Source organism: Uloborus diversus, chromosome 6 (assembly GCF_026930045.1).
Source record: "Uloborus diversus isolate 005 chromosome 6, Udiv.v.3.1, whole genome shotgun sequence".
Lineage (NCBI taxonomy): Eukaryota > Metazoa > Arthropoda > Arachnida > Araneae > Uloboridae > Uloborus > Uloborus diversus.
This window is the reverse complement of record NC_072736.1, coordinates 40,091,144-40,111,064: the sequence shown is the minus strand read 5'-3', so window position 1 is coordinate 40,111,064 and position 19,921 is coordinate 40,091,144.

The following is a 19,921-nucleotide window of genomic DNA, read 5'->3' as shown; positions in this document are numbered from 1 at the left end:
AAAAGGATTATTGAATTTCTAAAAAATAAAAATATCAGCGCGCTCAAAATGTCCGTAGCGAAAACAAGGGATCTTCAGCGGAAGGCTGCCCATTAGCGCCCTGTGACGTAAGCTCGTGACGTTTCAGAAGAGCGCACTTTTGCGCGTAAATTTTTAAAAATTCATTAAAAATCAGTCACGGTGTTTTAAAATTTAATAGGTTGCAACTTCCCTATTCAGTTCGTATGCCTGTTAAACGTCTTTTTTCCTAGTAGCAAATTATTTGAGTTATGCAGGAAATAAAAGCTACTTATTTCAATTTTTAACAAAATTTTAAGATTGTCAATGATTTATCAGCAATAAAACTTTCGATTGTCAGACAAAGCAAAAATAGCTCAATCGGCGACTTCTCATGCAATCTTACAACACTCGGTGCATTAAGAAGTAGTTTATTGTAAAAAAAATTATCCCCCTCACACAACCTGATAGGAGAAGCAATGTCTTAAAGGGGGGGGGGACTTCTTTTTCTTATTTTGGCTGCATTTTTATGCAAAAAATGGAAACGAAACTCTCGTAAAAACTTCGACTTAAAAGGAGTAGAGTAGACTGGGGTACGTTTACGCATGAGGAACGTTTACGCAGTGCCCGTTTTCCGAAACGAATTGTAAATGGAGAGCCAGCAGTCATAACAGATTGATGCTGCTCTCTAGCACATGTTCGCATAAGTTTTTGAGCATCAGTCCAACTTCGGTCTAGTATGCAGAAATAATAATCTGTTTTTTACCAAGTTTAGCAAGTTTTGTGTTGAACGTTTTGAAGCTTATTGTAAATAAATAATACTTAGTTAAGAAAGAACAAATACATAAAAATTAGCAGAATTTTATCCTTTTTTGAGAATTGTACTTGTATAAACTGAAATGTTATTAATTTTTTTCACGTTAAAAATAAATCCGAACTTGGCGACGAGGCAAGTATAGGTGTTGACATCTGAGCACCTTTACGCACGTTCTTACGGTGTCACGTGTGTTTAGGAACCAAATGAAAATTCCGAGATAAAGAAATATTCGAATTATAGGGCTTCGAGCTATCGAGAGTCGACGGTATATGCATATTCGTGCGTGTGAGTTACGTTACATTGAGCGGAGAGTACTTTTGCGACATGAATTTCAACACATTTCACGTAAAATGCTTACTCTAAAAATGCTTTAAAGTAGGACCGCCCGAACGGGGATTCGATCACTGGAACGTTAGGTTGAAACCCAAACGATCTACCGATTAAACCATCCAACTGTTTTTTGACAAAAGCAAGCGAAAGTTTGCAATTAAACTGAATAAACTGAAGTAACCCACCCGGTGACTTTAAATGTATTTATTTATTTTTTATTTATTTATTTTTATTTATTTTTTTTTTTATATAGAAAATGTGTGGACTGTTCTTTGTTCTTATTTAATTTTTCGTTGAAAGCGGGGGATGAAATCTTTAAAATGATATCTTATGACATACTCAAGCGAAAGTTTGCAATTAAACTGAAGTAACCCATCCGGTGGCTTTAAATGTTTTTTTTTTTTTTTTTGATAGAGAAAGTGTGAACCGTTCTTTGATATTATTTAATTTTTCGCTGAAAGCGAGGGGAAGAAATCACGTATGACGTTTGATGGCGTGTTAAGAAATATATGGCATTCCCATAAAAACTCCTTTCGGAAATAATTTATCAAAAATACTTTTTAAATGCATTTATTGAAATTCAAACCTATTCATTACTATTTAAAAATAATTTTTGTTCATAATATTTTAAAAAAATTAATTTCAGCAGTTATTAGACTTATTCCAAACTAGTTCAAAAACCATCACACCTCTAGTAATATCCAATACTACATATTTTGTTTTAAAAAAATCATTTAGATGCTAAAGCAATTAGAGATTGAGATTGAAGGTATTAAGTGTATGCGCTTATATAAACAGTGCATCACATAAAACCAAATTTCTTCTTCTTCTTCTTCCTCAAGGATTATCATTTTTAAAAAATAACAGATTGTCCGAATTTTGGATACTAATTGCTTGGTAGATTGTCAGGGGTCTCATAATTTTAGCGTAAGTGCAAACAATCGTTTATAAAGCTCCCACTGAGAGTAATTATTAAGCAAAACCTCATTGTTAGGAAGCACCAATTACGTCGGATTAAGCAACGTCCAAAGGCTGGAAATAAATTTTCTGTCTTCTTGTTTCATCTTGTTTTATTACGTAATGCCTCGCAAAAGAGAATTTATTCCCGTAATGAATAAGGAATAAAGAATACGTAAAATGAAAATTATTTTGAGATAGAAAATAACTATTTCATCCACCTCATTAGTTTCGAATGAAAAAAAAAAACAAAAGAAGAAAATCGTAGATGCTTTAAAAAAATCCAAAAAGAATTTTTACTGCGTTTTGGGGTGAAAAAAGGAGAGATCTGCAATGTAGTTTTTCCCCAGTCAGTTATTCGAACGTATTAATGAATTTTCTTCCCAAAAGTTAACAAGAGAAATCCCGAATTTCGGATATATCATAATTTATTTAATTGTGCAATAAAATTCTTCTGTGTAATTTCGATATGATTTTTCGAAAAGTTTTTCCCTCTTTGCACTCATTTTCTTAGCCAGGGTAAACAGTTTAATGAATATATACAATATTTTACATAAATTAAGGGTAAAATATCAAGTAATTTATCCTCTACTGAAAGGTGAATTTTCCAGTAATGGTAAAATTTCCAGTAAAATTTTGGGGCCGTCAGAAATGACTTCTAGGGACCACACATCTCCATATTGTTTACCCCTACGTCCCTACATATATTTCACCCCTCATTTAAAAAATCTCGGGCACCCCAGGCTCAGTCCCAGCCCAACAGGGTCTCCTTTCTCCCCCCCCCCCTCCTGTGCACTCCTCTGCTGCTGTGACACATCCCCGTTATGTGATACACATGTGAACATAAGACAAATAGAATGTAAATTATACAAAAACCATGCAGACGTTTCAGGAATAAATTTTTGAGCCATAGTTAACGCTTTGAAATGAGAGCTATACCCCAACAGAGTTATTTATCGGGCCGTGGTGGCCTGATCGGTAAGGTATCGAACTCGTGACCGGAGGGTCCCGGGTTCGAATCTAGCCGGTCGAAGATCCACCGTCTTCAATGATGGTGACTGGGGGGACGTTAAATAAGCTTGTGGTCACAAAGTCCTCCAAGTGAAGTGATACCTCTGGGGGTGTTGGACCGGGGATTGCTCGGTTTCTGGTCTGGATCAAAAATTCAGAGCTGTCTTTAGGATCCCATGAAACTGGTTAAACCACAAATAGTGGTAGTAACCGGGGACCCTGGAGTGAAAAGAGCTATTTATCAATTTTTATTTAACGTCACGTTTTGTACTCGTGACAAATATTAAGTGTTGAATTTCTATCCCTGCATAAAAAATTGCAAGTTGGATTTTTAAGCCGCAAAGGTACAAAGTTTTGTACAATCACCTGGATCTCTGCAATTTGAGCGAGGGTTATGCAGAAACCTTCGGGCTAAATTTATTTTACCTACTAGTATGTTGGCATGCGATAACTCCAGCTCGATTATGTACTACTCCAGACTGATGAGTCCTTAACAAGGACGAAACTGCAGTCGCTAAATGTCATTATTGGACTGTCGGTACATTGAATGCATTTCTTACTGGTCATGAAATCTAGACACATTGAAGTGACAACCCAGGATGTTTAAACGTTTTTCACAAAATGACACGAAAAAATAGGTTTCATAGAACATTTTTGTGAGGGGTGGACGTCGATTTGTTCATCACTAAATAATTACTTTACTGTTTCCGGTTTTCGATGACCCGACAATCCAAAACAGTTTTCTTGGGGAAACGTATGTATTTTTTGTATAACCATTTTTTCTTCTCCAAAAAAAAATAACATACCAATTATATACAGCTCAACCGTAGACTCTGAGTAGATTCTGTAAGCGAATCCTATCGCCTTACTGCTATTTCTTATCCCCCTCCCCCCACCCTTCGAAAGATATTACATTCTCCCTCAAGATAAGACATTTTACAACATTTCCTCGCCCATTTCCTGAGAAATACACTCGTTTCTCTTCTTCAGTATCTTGCCATCTATAAAAAATATGTGATTCTAAACAGTATGTCACACCGGAAGAACGGCCAATTGAAACAAGAAAGATTTATTTCAAGTAAGTCGGGACGAGAATGGAAGAGAGTTTTTCGCCAGTACCGGATTCAATCTCCCCAGTTGTCGTGAAGATGACTTCTTTTATCCTGTTCTTCTTTCCCCCCTCCCAAACCCTCTTCCCAAAAAAAGACGTTAGTTTTCACTGTTGTTTACTTATTTATTGCATCTTAAAACGTCATTAAGTTTGACTGTCGTATGCTCAGTCGTATTTCTTATCTCCTTATTTCAGTTCTTATTACTTTTAAACCTTTTTTCTTTTCCTAAATGCAGATTACTTGGGTCATCCAGAAAATAAAGGCTTTTTTTCTAATTTTTGACAAAATTTTAAGTTTCGCAAAGATTAACCAGCAATAAAATTTTAGGTCGTCAGCCACAACAAAATATAGCCCAATCAACTAATTTTCACGTAATATTGCAACATTGTGTGCATTAAAGAGCATTATAATAAATAAATTATCTCCCTCCCACAAGCTGATAAGCAGATCAAAGTGCCAAGGGAGAAAAAAAATTTTTTGGGCAGTATTTAATGCATTAAATGGAAACGAAACTCTGGTAAAAACTTCGACTTAAAAACAGCTCATTTAAGTTGTAGAGACACCTTTACATTGAAAACACTAAATTATTTTGGGACCTAACAAAAACTGTACATATATAAATGGAGGGGGCAGAAAAAACGCATTGTAGAAGCTGTAATATTTCGGAAAAGTTGAAAATTATATAGAGAAAAAAAAAGAAAATAATAATAATCAAAATTGGTTGATATCTTCCGGTCGCGCAAGTTTAACAATATCAGAAAACAAACTTCATTTTTGTGAGATTTTTTAATTTTTAATTAGATGCTTTCGTAATGTGATAAATAATTTGTAAGACACTCATAAATTGGATTGCAAATCCACCTCATAATGTTGCTTATCAAATCAAAGTTTCCAAATTTCTTGAATTTTATTTTGGGACGCTTTAGTTTTTATAGAGAGAGAGAGAGATTTTCACTTATATCTTTTGAACTTTCCAAAATATCCCTTCGCTTGGTTGAATTATTATTTAAGTATATGGTTTTTCTAATGTTTTGAGAGCTTCATGAACCCTAAGTACAGTGTTGGCCAAATTATTAGACTAAAGAGTTTTTTTTTTTTTTTGTACACTATTTGTACTAAAATACTATTTATTTTACTGTTAAAGTACAGTACATACTGTGCACTCATTATTACGTTATTTTAGCATAATTTAATGTTTGCAGGTGGCAACACTGTCTGCTTTGTTTATGTTCTTTGTTTATCTACCTACCAGGAACATAACCTTAATCAGCTTAAACAGTCCACTAGTTCTTTTTATTAGTGTGTTCTGTTATATTTAAAGTTAGTTTTAGGCAATTAGTGAGTATGTGTATGTGATTATATATAATAATGAGAATAACCTATATTTTACCTCCTTTTTTAAAAAGTTAAGAAATGGTGTAAACCTTGTGAAAATTATGCCATAAAGACTTAAAATGCTCATCAAGAACAAGGGAATGCATACTAAATATTAGATAATTTTTTCACTTTTCGTTAATGTGTCTATAAACATGCAATCAATAAAGAATTTGCTTTTAAAACTAGGCCAAATTGTTAGTCTAATAATTTGGCCAACACTGTATTTTGAAAATTTTATTCACAATTCCATTTCAATGCATTTTTATGTACTACATATATTTAAGTACATGATCGTTTCAAGGTAATGAAAAAATGTTTTTTGAGAGGTTTTGCGAGCAATATATTCAAATCTAACATTTGTTCTGTGTTGAAAAGAAGATTAATCCTCCACTTATGGTGAATACGAAATATTCATTCCTTTTCAAAACACTAGAAGATTTTTATCCTTGAGAAACAGAAATTCGATTTATTATAATTATATTTTAGATTTCAAGATTGAAAAAATATTAATTTCAGCGATGTGAAATATTTAATTTTCTTTACTCATACCCACTGGTTGGTATTTCTCTGCTGAACTTATTTTTGATTCCTTAATGGCAAATTTTGAAAATGTTTTCTTAATTTCAAATGCGTGTGTCGAAAAACTGAAAAAGAAGATATTTTATTTAAAATTAATTTAGAATGTGAAACACACAGGAAAAGGTATCGCTTTTTTAAAACTCAGTATGAAATTGAAATTATGTATCCAATTATATATCCTTTCTTTTATCCAAGCATTTTTTTTTTTTTTTTAAGTTCAAAGGATTTTCAATATTTATTTTAGTTTAACTACAGTGATTCTTGGAGTAACAAAGCATTGACGCCAAATTAAAATATGAATATTTATTTTCAAGGAATTGGTAAGAACAGACTTGAAAGTCATGTCGAATATGAATTGATGCATTATAAATTACCTTAACCGGGGGAAAGGAAAACAAAAAAGTATCTACCTATTTAGATTAAAAATGATTTATTTATTACGCGAAGTATCTCTTTTGTTTGATTCACACAGTTCTTTTAGATTAATTAAATTAATACATTTGCCAGATCTTGATTTGCAAATAATGCAAATATATTTGCTTCACACACCTTATACTCTTAGGGATTTTCAACCACATAACTTAGTATTAATGTCATCTAAAGATTATAGGGGGAAATCATTCATTTAAATTCAAAAACAAATCTAACATAGCTAAATCATGTTTTTCTCAAAAATGGTAAAAATTCACTTAACGCAATTTGGGACCAAGCTTTTCGATTCATTATCCAGAACAACGAAACAGAATAACAACATACACTATCGATCAAAATACGTTTCTTAACTTGACGCACATTTCTGCGCTAATTATTTAACATTTATCATGAATAAAAATGAGTTGCAAACTTCTTTCTAATCCTATGTACCTTACAAAAACAGGATCTTTAAGTTAATATGACATTTTTTGCCAAGCTATAAATTTCTATAAGTTATTCTCAGCCGTGGGAGAAAACTTTTTTTATCGTTGTCAAAATAAAATTAGTGACAGAATTTTCCAATTCAATTACTGAAGATTATGATTTAAAATTTGTGGGTTACAAGCGCCTTTTTATTTTCTGTGATATTTTCGCTCTTCATTTATTATGCATTATTCCATATTATTAGAAGCATAAAACTCTTTAAAAATCAGCGTGAGACCACTAAAGGGAAAACTAAGTAATTTTCAGACATTTTTATCTTAGTAGATGCAAGCTCATTAAGTATTGAAATTTACCCTAATATCGAATTGTAGCCTTCCTTTATCCATGCAACAGTTGTTGCTGGAATACCAAAATTCTTACTTAGAATCTTTATTATTATTATTAATATTATTATTATTATTGTTATTATTTACATTATTATTATTATTATTATTATTATTATTATTATTATAATTATTATTATTAATATTACTATTACTGACTATTATTATTATTATTATTATTATTATTACTACAGTCGGCGCTCATTATAACGACCACTCATTATAAAGACCAATCCATTATAACGACCAGTGGTAATAGTCCCAACTTTGTTCCAATGAACTCTGTGTTAATTTACTTCCGGTATAACGACCGCTCTTCATCATCTAATCCAATACAGCGACCGAATTCAGCGAACACTATTCCTGGTGTTTTTTCCAATGACATTAATATGTAACTTGAAATGACCTTCATTACTCTTTACGGACTGGAAAAAGGTGAAGATTACAAAGTGGGTATCCTTACAGCTTTGCGTCTGTCTAAATCAGCATGGAATTTAGAAAAGAACATCAAGAATTGCCTCCACCATGTTGATTTTACAAAGCAAAGGAAAAATGCTTATTTTTCGGGCAGGATTTGTCAGGCAATCCAAGATGAAAATTTCGACGAAAAAAATGAAATGCTCTAAAAAATTTCTTTAAAAAAAATGAAATTCGTAGAAGTGTTAAACTTTGACTGTTATGCTAAAATCAATTATGATTTAGAATGTGTCAAACACGTGTATGTCAGAAAATGAAGTACCTCTCGATATTGTGCACAAAAACAAATTAATGTATCATGATCAGATGAAGAAGAAATTGAGACCAAAGTTCCCAGTATGAAAAATGTTTCAAATGCTCGAGAGACTTTTTAGTGTTTCTTTGAAAATCAAGAAAAACACTATTTATCATCTATAACTGAAATGGAAAATTATGTTTTGCAAAAATCACATGTGCTAAAAAGGAAAGCAACTCTTCCTGATTTTATCTTCAGAAAATAAATGATTTGTAAGTACTGTAATACAGTTTTCCTATATTTTCTACTTAGAAATATTTGTTCATAATATTTTGCACCCATAATTAAAAATAAAAAATCCCATGATTAAAAACAATTTGGGCATTTTACTGGAATCTCTAAAAAAGTGCCAATCTTATTCGAACAACGGAACATGCATGATGCATGTGTATATTTTTTAAAAATTCTATCCTTTATAATGACCACTCATTATAAAGACCTATTTCTCTGGCACGGAGATGGTCGTTATATCGAGCGTCGACTGTATTATTACTATTATTATTATTATTATTATTATTATTACTATCATTATTATTATTATTATTATTATTATTATTATTATTATTATTATTATTATTATTATTATTACTATTATTATTACTCTTATTATTATTATTATTACTATTACTATTAGTACTATTACTATTATTATTACTCTTATTATTATTATTATTATTATTACTATTATTATTACTATTACTATTATTATTATTATTACTATTATTACTATTATTATTACTATTACTATTATTATTATTATTATTATTATTATTATTATTATTATTATTATTATTATTATTATTATTATTATTATTATTATTATTATTACTATTATTATTATTATTACTATTACTATTATTATTACTCTTATTATTATTATTATTACTATTACTATTATTATTACTATTACTATTATTACTATTACTATTATTATTACTATTACTATTATTACTATTATTATTATTATTATTATTAATATTTTTAATACTATTATTACTATTATTATTCTTATTATTATTACTATTATTATTATTATTATTATTATTATTATTATTATTATTATTTATAACTAGCGGCTGGCCCCGACCTTGCTCGGGTTGAAAAATTGTTTATCCTAAATAAATATTATGCAAGTTCTGTTTGTTTTGAAACATCATGGCACACAAAATTTTTTGTTTCGTTTTAAGGAGATTTTAAGACAAATTAATTCACCTCATTTAATGATCAAAAGAGAGCAGCATGTAGTAGTTTTACTGCGCAATTTATATGTTTGGCCTTCGGATTTGTTGATGGTGATGGCAAAAGAAATTTTTATTGGAAATTGTAACCACTTAAATTTTGAAGGTGGTCTGCAGAAATCATGGGAAGGTGAGGATAATCAGTCAAGTTACCTGCTTCTGGTCCAGTACTCTTTTTAATCTTAGTGCCTTAGTTGAAAATTTTAATCGTTGCCTCAAATAAAACTAACTGATATAATTATGAAACTGGTTCCTTAATAGGGTTGGTTGGGGTAAGTGAGTCATTGGGTAAGTGGATCATCTCCCTCAAACTGAAATATGGATAAAGTTTTCAAACGTTTTTGCACTGATCATGTTAAATTTCATCACAGCGATCGGTTTGCACATATTTGGGATTCGTGGAATTTTTTTTCTAGGTCATAGCACTTAATCAAAAAAAAAAAAAAAATCTGAAGAAAAAATCTTTGGGAGTTCAAGCATCATTTTTCAAAGAAGTGTTTCAAAGTTCTATTATTTTCAATGAGAGATAATTATTTTTTCACGTAGAGTTTAACTTAAAGTTGGTACAGCAATAAGAATTTTTGAATGAGGGGTCCCACTTACTCCGTAAATTTTTGCTATAGGGGCAAGTGGGTCGCCTCACCATGGGGTAAGTGGGTCCCCCTATAATAATGGGGATTTCAGAATCAAAAGTAACTCTGATTAAATATTTGTATTAGTGAAATACAAGACAACTATGATGACCCAGTAGGAATTGATAGTTCAGCTACAAAAACTGCTAAAGCTTGTGATTATGTATTTGTTAAACTAACATCAAAGTAAATCATAAAGTAGGTGTAATGTTGGAAGTTGATGATACAAATAAAAAAATACTGTTGAATTTGCAAGAACGAACAGAAAAAGTGACACTTTTTCTTGGCATGGTGCAGATGATGTTGGAATAATTACTGAGGATAAACCAGTAATGGTTCCTTCTTAGCCAACTTTACATAGACGCAGTCATTTAGTGCTTCCAATATCTTTTTCAACTTATAGTTTTGGCTAATTCACCAAAATTGATTTTAATCAACTGTATTACGTTCATTAAATGTACCTTTACATGTAAAAGCAAAATATATACCTATAGCTATCAATAAATTTCCCAAATGAAATGGTTTTGTTTTTTGTTGAAAAGTTTTCCGTGAAACAGATTTAAAAGGCAGTAAATATCTCATAAATGGACGCATTTACAAAAAAAAATTCACAGTTAAATTTTACATACTTTATCATGTAAGACCACGAACCCCTTTTTTAGGTATGCTTCATTTAAATTTAAAGAAAGTCGAGGGGGAGGAATACCAATTACCCCATAGTGAGGGATAAGTGAGACACCAATCCGACTTTTTACAAAATATAATCGTTAAGAATAGAGAAAACAATATTTTAGAAAATAATGACAAATTTTTGCTAATTAAGGATGTCCAAGATAAAACAAGACAATAAGTTTCAGTTGTTGTTTTTTTCTTTAACTTTTGTATAAGTTTTCAAAAACGAACTATTCTCAAAAGGGGTCCCACTTACCCTAAACCAACCCTATATAAGATAAACAAATCAATTTCAAGGCTGAACTTAAGTAAGTAGGGTAGACCGAGGCACGTTTACGCTGATTTTTCAATGAATTTTCCAAATTTTATATTTTAATTTAGAAAATTTTAGAATTTGCAATTTTATGAAGCAGTTATTGGAGTCAAATTTGGTATATTCAGTTGTTGCTCAGTTTGTATTTTTAAGCGTTAAAAAAATTATTTTTGAGTTAAAGCCGGTTGCGTAAACTTGCCTCGGAGATGGGGCACGTTTACGCATATTTACTTTGACAACCTAACGTGGTTCTATTAGTGTTTCGAAAATAATGTCTTACCATCGTTAAAGCAAAGCAAATTTATTACAGACTGAATAGTGTATAAAGTAAAAGTTGAACGTGCATGAAGACAACACTACATGATTGTAAGTTTTAAGATACGAATTTGTAACTCAATTGAAAGTTAAATGGTGATTTTCAAAACTATATAGCCTAAAAATACTGAAAGGTTTTGAGACAGTTTGGAGCGAAAAAAAAGCGTCAGGGACCGTTTAGAAGTAAGACACAGTAAGAACATCCGTAAAGGTGCTCAGACGCACAGTGGTCGATTTATTGAATCTAGCTGGACAAAAATCAAAATTGCATCATTGTTATTTCGCGATAACTAATATTTTATTAGAAACTTAAATACCTATAAATCAGGGAATCATGTCTAATTTGGACGGGAAGTTCCTGAATTTTTTCCTGTAATGGATTGAAGTTCGCATTTAGCAAAAGTGCATTTTGTGACCTTCTTCATGGAAGATAATTGATTATCGTTAAAATTTATCTGCCTAATTTTAAATTATTTATGTTTATATATTGTCATTGTGTTATCCAATGTTAATATTATTTATCAGTTTCATTAATTAAATGCGAGTTTTAGATGTATTTTTTTCCAAGATAAAAAGGGACGAATAATACACCATTTCATCAAAAGTTATTAGAGCAGCAAAAAAAATTCTCCACGTGCCTCCGCCTTCTAATTTACGTTTTTATGTACCTGGTACATCTCTAAATATCTGGGCAAAATACTATAGCCGGATCTATCCGGCCATACGAGTATTATCAAATTTCATGAATCATGGTGCCAAAAACAAAATTTCTATTCAATAAAGATGATCATGTTTGATTTCCTTTTCCCTTCAGTAATGTTTTTTTAACAATCGCCTGCTTTTGAATGTCGCCTGCTGTTTATTTTTAAACTTTTTTTTTTGCCTTTGGCAACTATAAGTAATTTTTATAACTATTCTAAAGTTTTTTTGGGGGGGGCGTGGTAGCCCGATCGGTAGAGTGTCGGATTCGGGGCGGAGGGTCCTGGGTTCGAACCTCGATGGTCGAAGACCCACCGTCGTCATTAAAGGGGACTGGGAGATGTTAAATATGCTCGTGGTCTCAATGTCCTCCAAGTGAAACGATACCTCTGGGGGTGCTAGCACCAGGTAGTCATTAGCTCCTGGACTAGTTCTAAATTCTCATTAACTGTTTGATCCGGTGATGGTGCTGCCATCTATCGGTATATAAAATAATGGAGGCAAGGCACTTAGTATGCAATCCTCGACATAAATACAGTTGTAGTCAGTCGTGACTCTGAATAGGAATAGGAATAGGAAGTTTTTTTTGGAATGCAGTGCAGATGGTAGTAATAACGTTCGTCTCTGCATGTGTAAGTGAAACAAATATATTTTCCTATCATTAATACATGTGAATTTATGCTGATTTAATGGTTTCATTAAAAAAGCAAACTCTTTTTGATGTTTGGCTTCTATATAAGGACTCGAATAGTGTATATAATTTTGTGCTTGAAACTTTAAACTTGAATAACTGTAAGAATGATATTAAGCTAAGTGTTGTAAATACTGTAAATAATTTTTGTGTACATGTAAACGACAAATGGAAGCGTTGCTCTTTCTCAGAAAACTTTCTTGCGAAAACATTCTATTTGGTAAAAAAGTGATATTATATTTGATGAAAGAGTTGTTAAAGAAGCTGTCATAAGACTTCCAGGATCTTCAAAAATACAGCAAAATTTTGCAGCTCGCGGTCGACCTACAACAACTTTTGAAAATTCAAGCCTTAAAACTAAAAAACGTAAAGTCGCATCTGTTATTCAAGATAGTAGTTCAGAGCAATTAGTTTTTGCCGCTCAAATTAGTCTTCATTCTTCAGGAAAACGAGATGCTGCAGAACTCTTACAACAAGTAAATATGCCACCAAAAAGAGCTACTAGAATTAAAACGGCTTTAAAAAGAACCGTAACAAATAAAGTGGTGAAACTAACTTCTGACCAAGCTTTAGATTACTGTGTAAATACAAAACTGACAAAAAGTCAGTACATTGAAACACACAAATTAGCTAAAAATCAGAATGCAAATATATATCCATGTTATGAAAAAGTATTAGAATCAAAGAAAAAATGTTATCCAGATGATATATATATAACTGACATTTCTGCCGAAAGAAATCTTCAGTCGCTTATAAATCATACAATATTGCGGCTTTTTTAAAGTGAATGTGAAAACTTCGAGGAACTTTTAACGGTAGATACTTCTTCCATAAATATGATTTTTAAATGGGGATGTGACGGAGCTTCTGGTCAAAGCACTTATAAACAGCAATTCGAAAGCACTGAAGTCTGTTACGATGATTCATCTGTGTTTACCATTTCATTAGTACCACTTCAATTAAAAAGTCAAGAAAAAGAACTCTGGAAAAATCCTCGGCCATCTTCAACCAGATATTGCAGACCAAGAAAAGTAATTTTTGAAAAAGAGACTCCAACATTAATCAAGAAAGAAGTTGATAAAATAGAATCTCAAATAGCAAGCCTTTGTCCTTCAAAAATAAAAATTAATGATAGAGAATTTTTGGTGGGACAATCATTGGTAATGACTATGGTTGATGGGAAAATTTGTAGCATTCTAAATGAACAATCTAATCAAAAATATAACATTTGCGGAGCTTGTCCTAAAGAAATGAATGCGCTTGAGAAACATACTCAAAAATCAATAGATCCTTCAAAATTCAGATTTGGATTATCAGGTTTACATGCTTGGATCAGATGCTTCGAATGTCTTCTTCATTTGTCATATAAACTTGAAGTGAAAAAATGGCAAGTAAGAAATCAAGAAGATAAGGAAACGGTAAAAAGGCGTGAAAAATATATTCAAGACAGATTTAGAAAATAAATGGGCTTTTTGGTAGCTATGCCGAAGCAAATTTCCGGAACAACAAATGACGGAAACACTTCTCACAGATATTTTGCTAATCCGACTTCGTCATCCGATATAACGGGATTAGACATTGGACTTATACAGCGTTTTTCAATAATTTTACAAGCCGTTTCTAGTGAGAAAGAAATAAATGAAGACGAATTTGAAAAGTTTACTTTTGACACTGCGAAACTGTATGTTCAACTATATAACTGGTATTTTATGCCGGCTAGTGTGCATAAGTTGTTAATTCATGGAAAACAAATTATTGAGCATGCCATTCTACCAATAGGACAACTTTCTGAAGAAGCGCAAGAGGCTCGAAATAAAGATTTCAAAGCTTTCCGAGAACATTTCTCACGAAAATGTTCAAGGCAAAAAACTTTGGAAGACATAATACATATGTTACTTATTACGGCTTACTTAATTACAATACTTATGTTACTTAATTACAAAGCTGAGAAGCAACTCTAAAAAACATGAGAATTTACTATCTAAAGAAGCTGCATTGTTGTTGAGAAACAATCAAAAGATAGACTACAACTCCTCAGACAGTAGTTCTGCTGAAGATGACGAAAATTTTAGTTACTGAGGCTTTTATTTTATGTAGTTTTATGTTTACTATCAATATAACGACCGAATTAAAACTTTTAACTCGGTAACTCGGTTTAACAAACCAAAGTATTTTTGTCCATCTAGATTTGTGAAATCGACCACTGTGAGACGTCAACGCGTAAACGTGCCCAAGTCTGGATTTAGTTTTAACTTGCATATAAAAATGTAATAACATTTCAGTTCATACAAATGCAATTCACAAAAAGGATAAAATTCTGCTTTTTTTTTTTTTTTTTTTTTTTTTTTTTTTGTGTGTGTTCTTTCTTAACTAAGTATTATTTATTCGCAATAAGCTTCAAAACGTTCAACTCAAAATTTACTCGACTTGGTAGAAAACAGATTATTCTTTCTGCATGCTAAACCGAAGCTCAACTGATGCTCAAAAACTTTTGAAGATATTTGCTATTGAGCAGCATCAATATGTTATGACTGTTGGCTCTCCACTTATAAATCGCTTTGAAAAAAGGGCACTGCGTAAACGTGCCCCATGCGTAAACGTGCCTCGGTTTACCCTAGAAAACTGTGGATTTTTAAAGAACACTGAAAAACAATTACAGTCAATATATTATTTATAAATAATATACGACTAGTGATACAGAGAAATAAGGTTCTCATCATTTTTACAATTAGACAAAATTTTTCATTCTCATAGAAATTTATATCGTTGCAAAGATGAAACTTTCCTTTATTTTTCTACATAATCGCCATCTTTTTCTACACATTTTTGTAAACGGTCCTCCAATTTCTCTATCCCATCATCATAGAACTCCGCTGCCAAACCGTCGAGGAAACGTTTAACCTCTTCTTTGACTTCATCTTTACTACGGAAGCGTCTTTTGATGACGTAAAATTTATGCGGATTGTAGAAAATGAAAAACAGGTAAAACAGTTTCAAGAGGACTTAGATTATATTACTAAGTGGGCGGATTGGTGGAGTATGGCAGTTAATGTAGGGAAATGTCGAGTGCTACACTTAGGTCATGGAAATAAGCGTACGAGTTATCGTTTACAGGGTTCAATCATTAGTCAGGCAGAAAATGTTATTGATCTGGGTATCTTAATAAATCAGGATTTCAAGTTTAGTCAACAATAAAGCATTGCAAGTAACAAAACCAACAGAATGCTTGGGTTTATCAACAGATCTATTTCAAACAAATCTAAGAAGGTTCTTCTGCCTTTATATATACGAGTTTAGTGATACCCCATTTGGAGTATGCTGTGCTATTTTGGTCGCCTTATCTGAGGAAAGATATTTTGTATTGGAAAGGGTTCAAAGAAGGGTAACTAGACTAGTAAGGAGACTTTCAGATTTAGATTATGATTCCAGACTTAATAAGCTTAATATGTGTAGCCTGGAACAAAGGAGGATCAGAGGGGACATGATTCAGTTGTTTAAATTTATGAAAATGAATGATGTCAATGGATTAAATCTTTGCGCCGAAAGCAGGACGAGGGGTCATTGTTTTAAGCTATTCAAATCTCAGGCTAACCTGGAAATAAGGAAAAACTACTTTTTTAGTAGAGTTGTGTGCCCTTGGAACAGCTTACCAGAAGAGGTGGTAATGTGCAAGCGGGTGGATAGCTTTGATCTTTATTGAGGACTAATAAATTGACTAGGACCAGCCTAGCTGGGCCAAGAACCTGTTGCTGGTCGTCGCATTTGTACTTGTAATTCCTATTGTAGATGTATTTTTATCCTCCCAACGTGACGGGGCTAAAGATATATGACTTTATTGTTCTTATGCCCAATTATTACTGCTAATTAAAAACAACGTGGATTTAATCGCCTTAAATCCTTCAGTAAAAAAAGCAAGAAAACATGAACACCAAAAGGTAACCTTATGCCATTTAAAGCTCCATCAGAATCATTAGTTTTTGTGCCAATTAGGGATGTATTTTCCTGATTCTTCGGAAAGAATGCTTTGTCTTTTTTTCTTTTTTTACATAAATGTGTACCTTTTGATGAGCAAAAGGCGTTTACATTTAGAAAAACGACCCATTTATTGGTTTGTGTAAGCAAAATTATTTTGCGAAAATGCTGTTTATTGGAGAGGTTATCATAACGAAGTTTTTAATTAATATTCATTCGAATTCTTTTATCAAATTTGATCATTATTGAAGCTCTTACAGCATCTATCCACCATTTGAGCGAAATGTTTCCTTTATAGCGATCGAAAATCTTAGTTCCTTTATTTACTTGGTTTAGGTATATATTTTTGTGGTAGTGTTCAAATATTTTTACCTAAACACAATTTAAATTAACTCCTGTCCCTGGATATATCTCTGTTATGATTTTACCAGATTGACGGTTTGTTACCGTCCGCAATTGGGCCAAATGAGAAGCGCTTAATTATATAATAATATAATATAATACCATGTCTACAGGGTGGATTGACTGGAATAGCAGCTTTGATATAAATTGTAAATATTGTATGTTTTCAGAGTATAATATATGTATTAGCAATCTAAGGGTTACCACAAATGTTTCATTAGTTTTCGAAACGCTCTATCTGCAAAAATGTTGCACGTACGTCGTTGAAGAAAATATGAAAATAACCACAAACTCATCAAGACTTGGAATTGTGTTTAGTGGGTGTACAGTATTTTTGGCGTCAAAACAAGAAACGTTGGAGAGGATGCCATAATATATTTCATGCTCATCTGTTCTTACCGTGCTAAAGACCTTGTTTGTTTGACCATACTTCTAAAAGCATTTCAAGAACTCGAGGAAAGCATACTACTTTTGGAGATATAGCGTTTCGAAAACGAATGTATCATTTGTAGTAATCCGGTATAAAAATCAGAGAGTTTCATGTGTTATGTTACGGGGTGTTTGAAAAGTCCTTGACTCATTTTTTTTTTCAAATTTCATATAAAAGCAAAATATTGTTTAATGAATATGCAATTTACGCCGTAATAATTCGCAGGTTCAAGATTTTTTTTATGACAATGTAAAAAAAGGAAAAAAAGAAATAAGTGTAATTATAAGTAATTTCTGAGAGATGTACGTCATGATAGGTGTTTAATCCTATTTTTTAATACTAGCGGTACCCGTACGGCTTTGCCCGTAGTAGAAAATTAAAAGGTCATTTGGTTCGCCTGTACATTTACAAATAAAGGAAGATGAATTTTCGCCAATTTGCTATATTAATTTCTCGCCCTTGTTTTGGTAGTTTGCTCATCCACGTTATGGTAATTTGCTCGTCCATATTATGATAATTTGCTCGTCCAAGTTATGATAATTTGCTCGTCGATGTTATGATAGTTTGCTCGTCCACGTTATGATAATTTGCTCGTCCATGTTATGATAATTTGCTCGTCCATGTTTTGATAATTTGCTCGGTAAAATGTTCTTAAAATTGGAAAAGAAAAATAACAAAATGGAATTTTCATAAAATCACTTCGAAGTACACACCTCCATGCTACAAACTAATTTCATGCAAATTTCAAGAAAATCGGCCGAACGGTCTTGGAACTATACTCGTCACAGACATCCAGACTTTCAGCTTTATTATTAGTAAAGAAGATGAAGATAAAGCACCGTTTGTGGATATGGGGTGAACTTGAGTACCGTTTAGATGTGGTTCGAGCAACATACAGTGCACACATTGAGCTCCGGTAATGAAAGGCAGTACTTTCTGCTTAATAAAATGATTAAACACCTCACATGACGTTTATTTTTCTAACTGCGACAATACAAAGATTTGCGTATAATTCTACTTTTTCCTTTATCTTTGTCTTTTTACTTCCTTTTACAAAAAAGGAAGTTTTGTATTCGCGAAAAAAATTTCACTCAAAAATTGACCTTAATTTCCATTCTACTTTCCCCCGAATAAATATTGATTTTTTTTTTTTTTTTTCGACTCGACCACATGTGGATAAGTGCCTAAGAACGCATAGACACGCGAAACATCCATAATGACGACAGCCCGAGTTAATGACAACGACTTTTCTCGTGACATCCGTATGTACGTATGTATGTATGTGCGTATGTGCGGATGTGCGTATGTGCGTATGTATGTCGCATAACTCAAGAATAGAATGTCCTAGAAAGTTGAAACTTGGTACGTAGACTCCTAGTGGAGCCTAGTTGTGCACCTCCCTTTTTGGTCGCCAAGTTTTGTCGCCAACTTGGCGAAAAATTTGGCAAATTTTTTTTTATGTGTTTCAATTTGGCCACTGTTGGTGATATTTAGAGAGTAGACTATTGAATCACAATAAAATTGCCAGTAATGGAGAAATGACATTAAATTGGAGTAAAAGGAAGTCATGTGATGCACACATCAGCTCGTTTTTTTTTTCTTTTGTTATCTTTTTGCACTTTTTAACTATATCATATAAATTCTTGAACCTGTGAAGGATTGTGGACCAAACTGCATATTAATACGACAATCTGTTGCTTTTCTGTGATTTTTTAAAACGTATCATTGAATTTTCGGATACCCAATATAAGATGTCAAACAAAATGGCTGCATCACTTTACATTGTTTTTTTTTTTAAACAACCCGTATTTTCAAAGATTTTTTTACTTTCGAAATGCTTAATACAAGTTACAAAAAAATCCCAAAAGTAATTTCTTTTGTTTCCTTCCATATATTCGAATCTCTTGGAGTGTTGTAATGCAACATGTTTCTTTGTTTGTTTAAATTTTTTTAACTAAATTTGAAAAATATCTTTAACGCTTTCAAGTTTCTAATTTATTTTGCCCAAACACTGATTCGAAATTCTTCAATCTTCAAAATCAGTTAATTTCAGAATAACTTTGCGAATTAAATTTCGTGGAATCTTCAACTACCTACAACAATAAATAGAAATATACTTTGAATTAAAAATAAAAATATGCAGGGGAATGTGGGGCAAAGTGAAATGGGGAAATATTTAACAAATTTACCCTGCTTTTAGCGCCACCTATCTAGTAATATTTTAACTATGTAGTAACTCATGAAGTCTATCCCATTGAAGAAAAAATCACCTCTGAAAATCAAAGAATATGATAACAGAAGCTATTTTCAAAAATTGATACCCAAATTCTAATACTTTGATGCAACCTAATTATTTCTGGTATT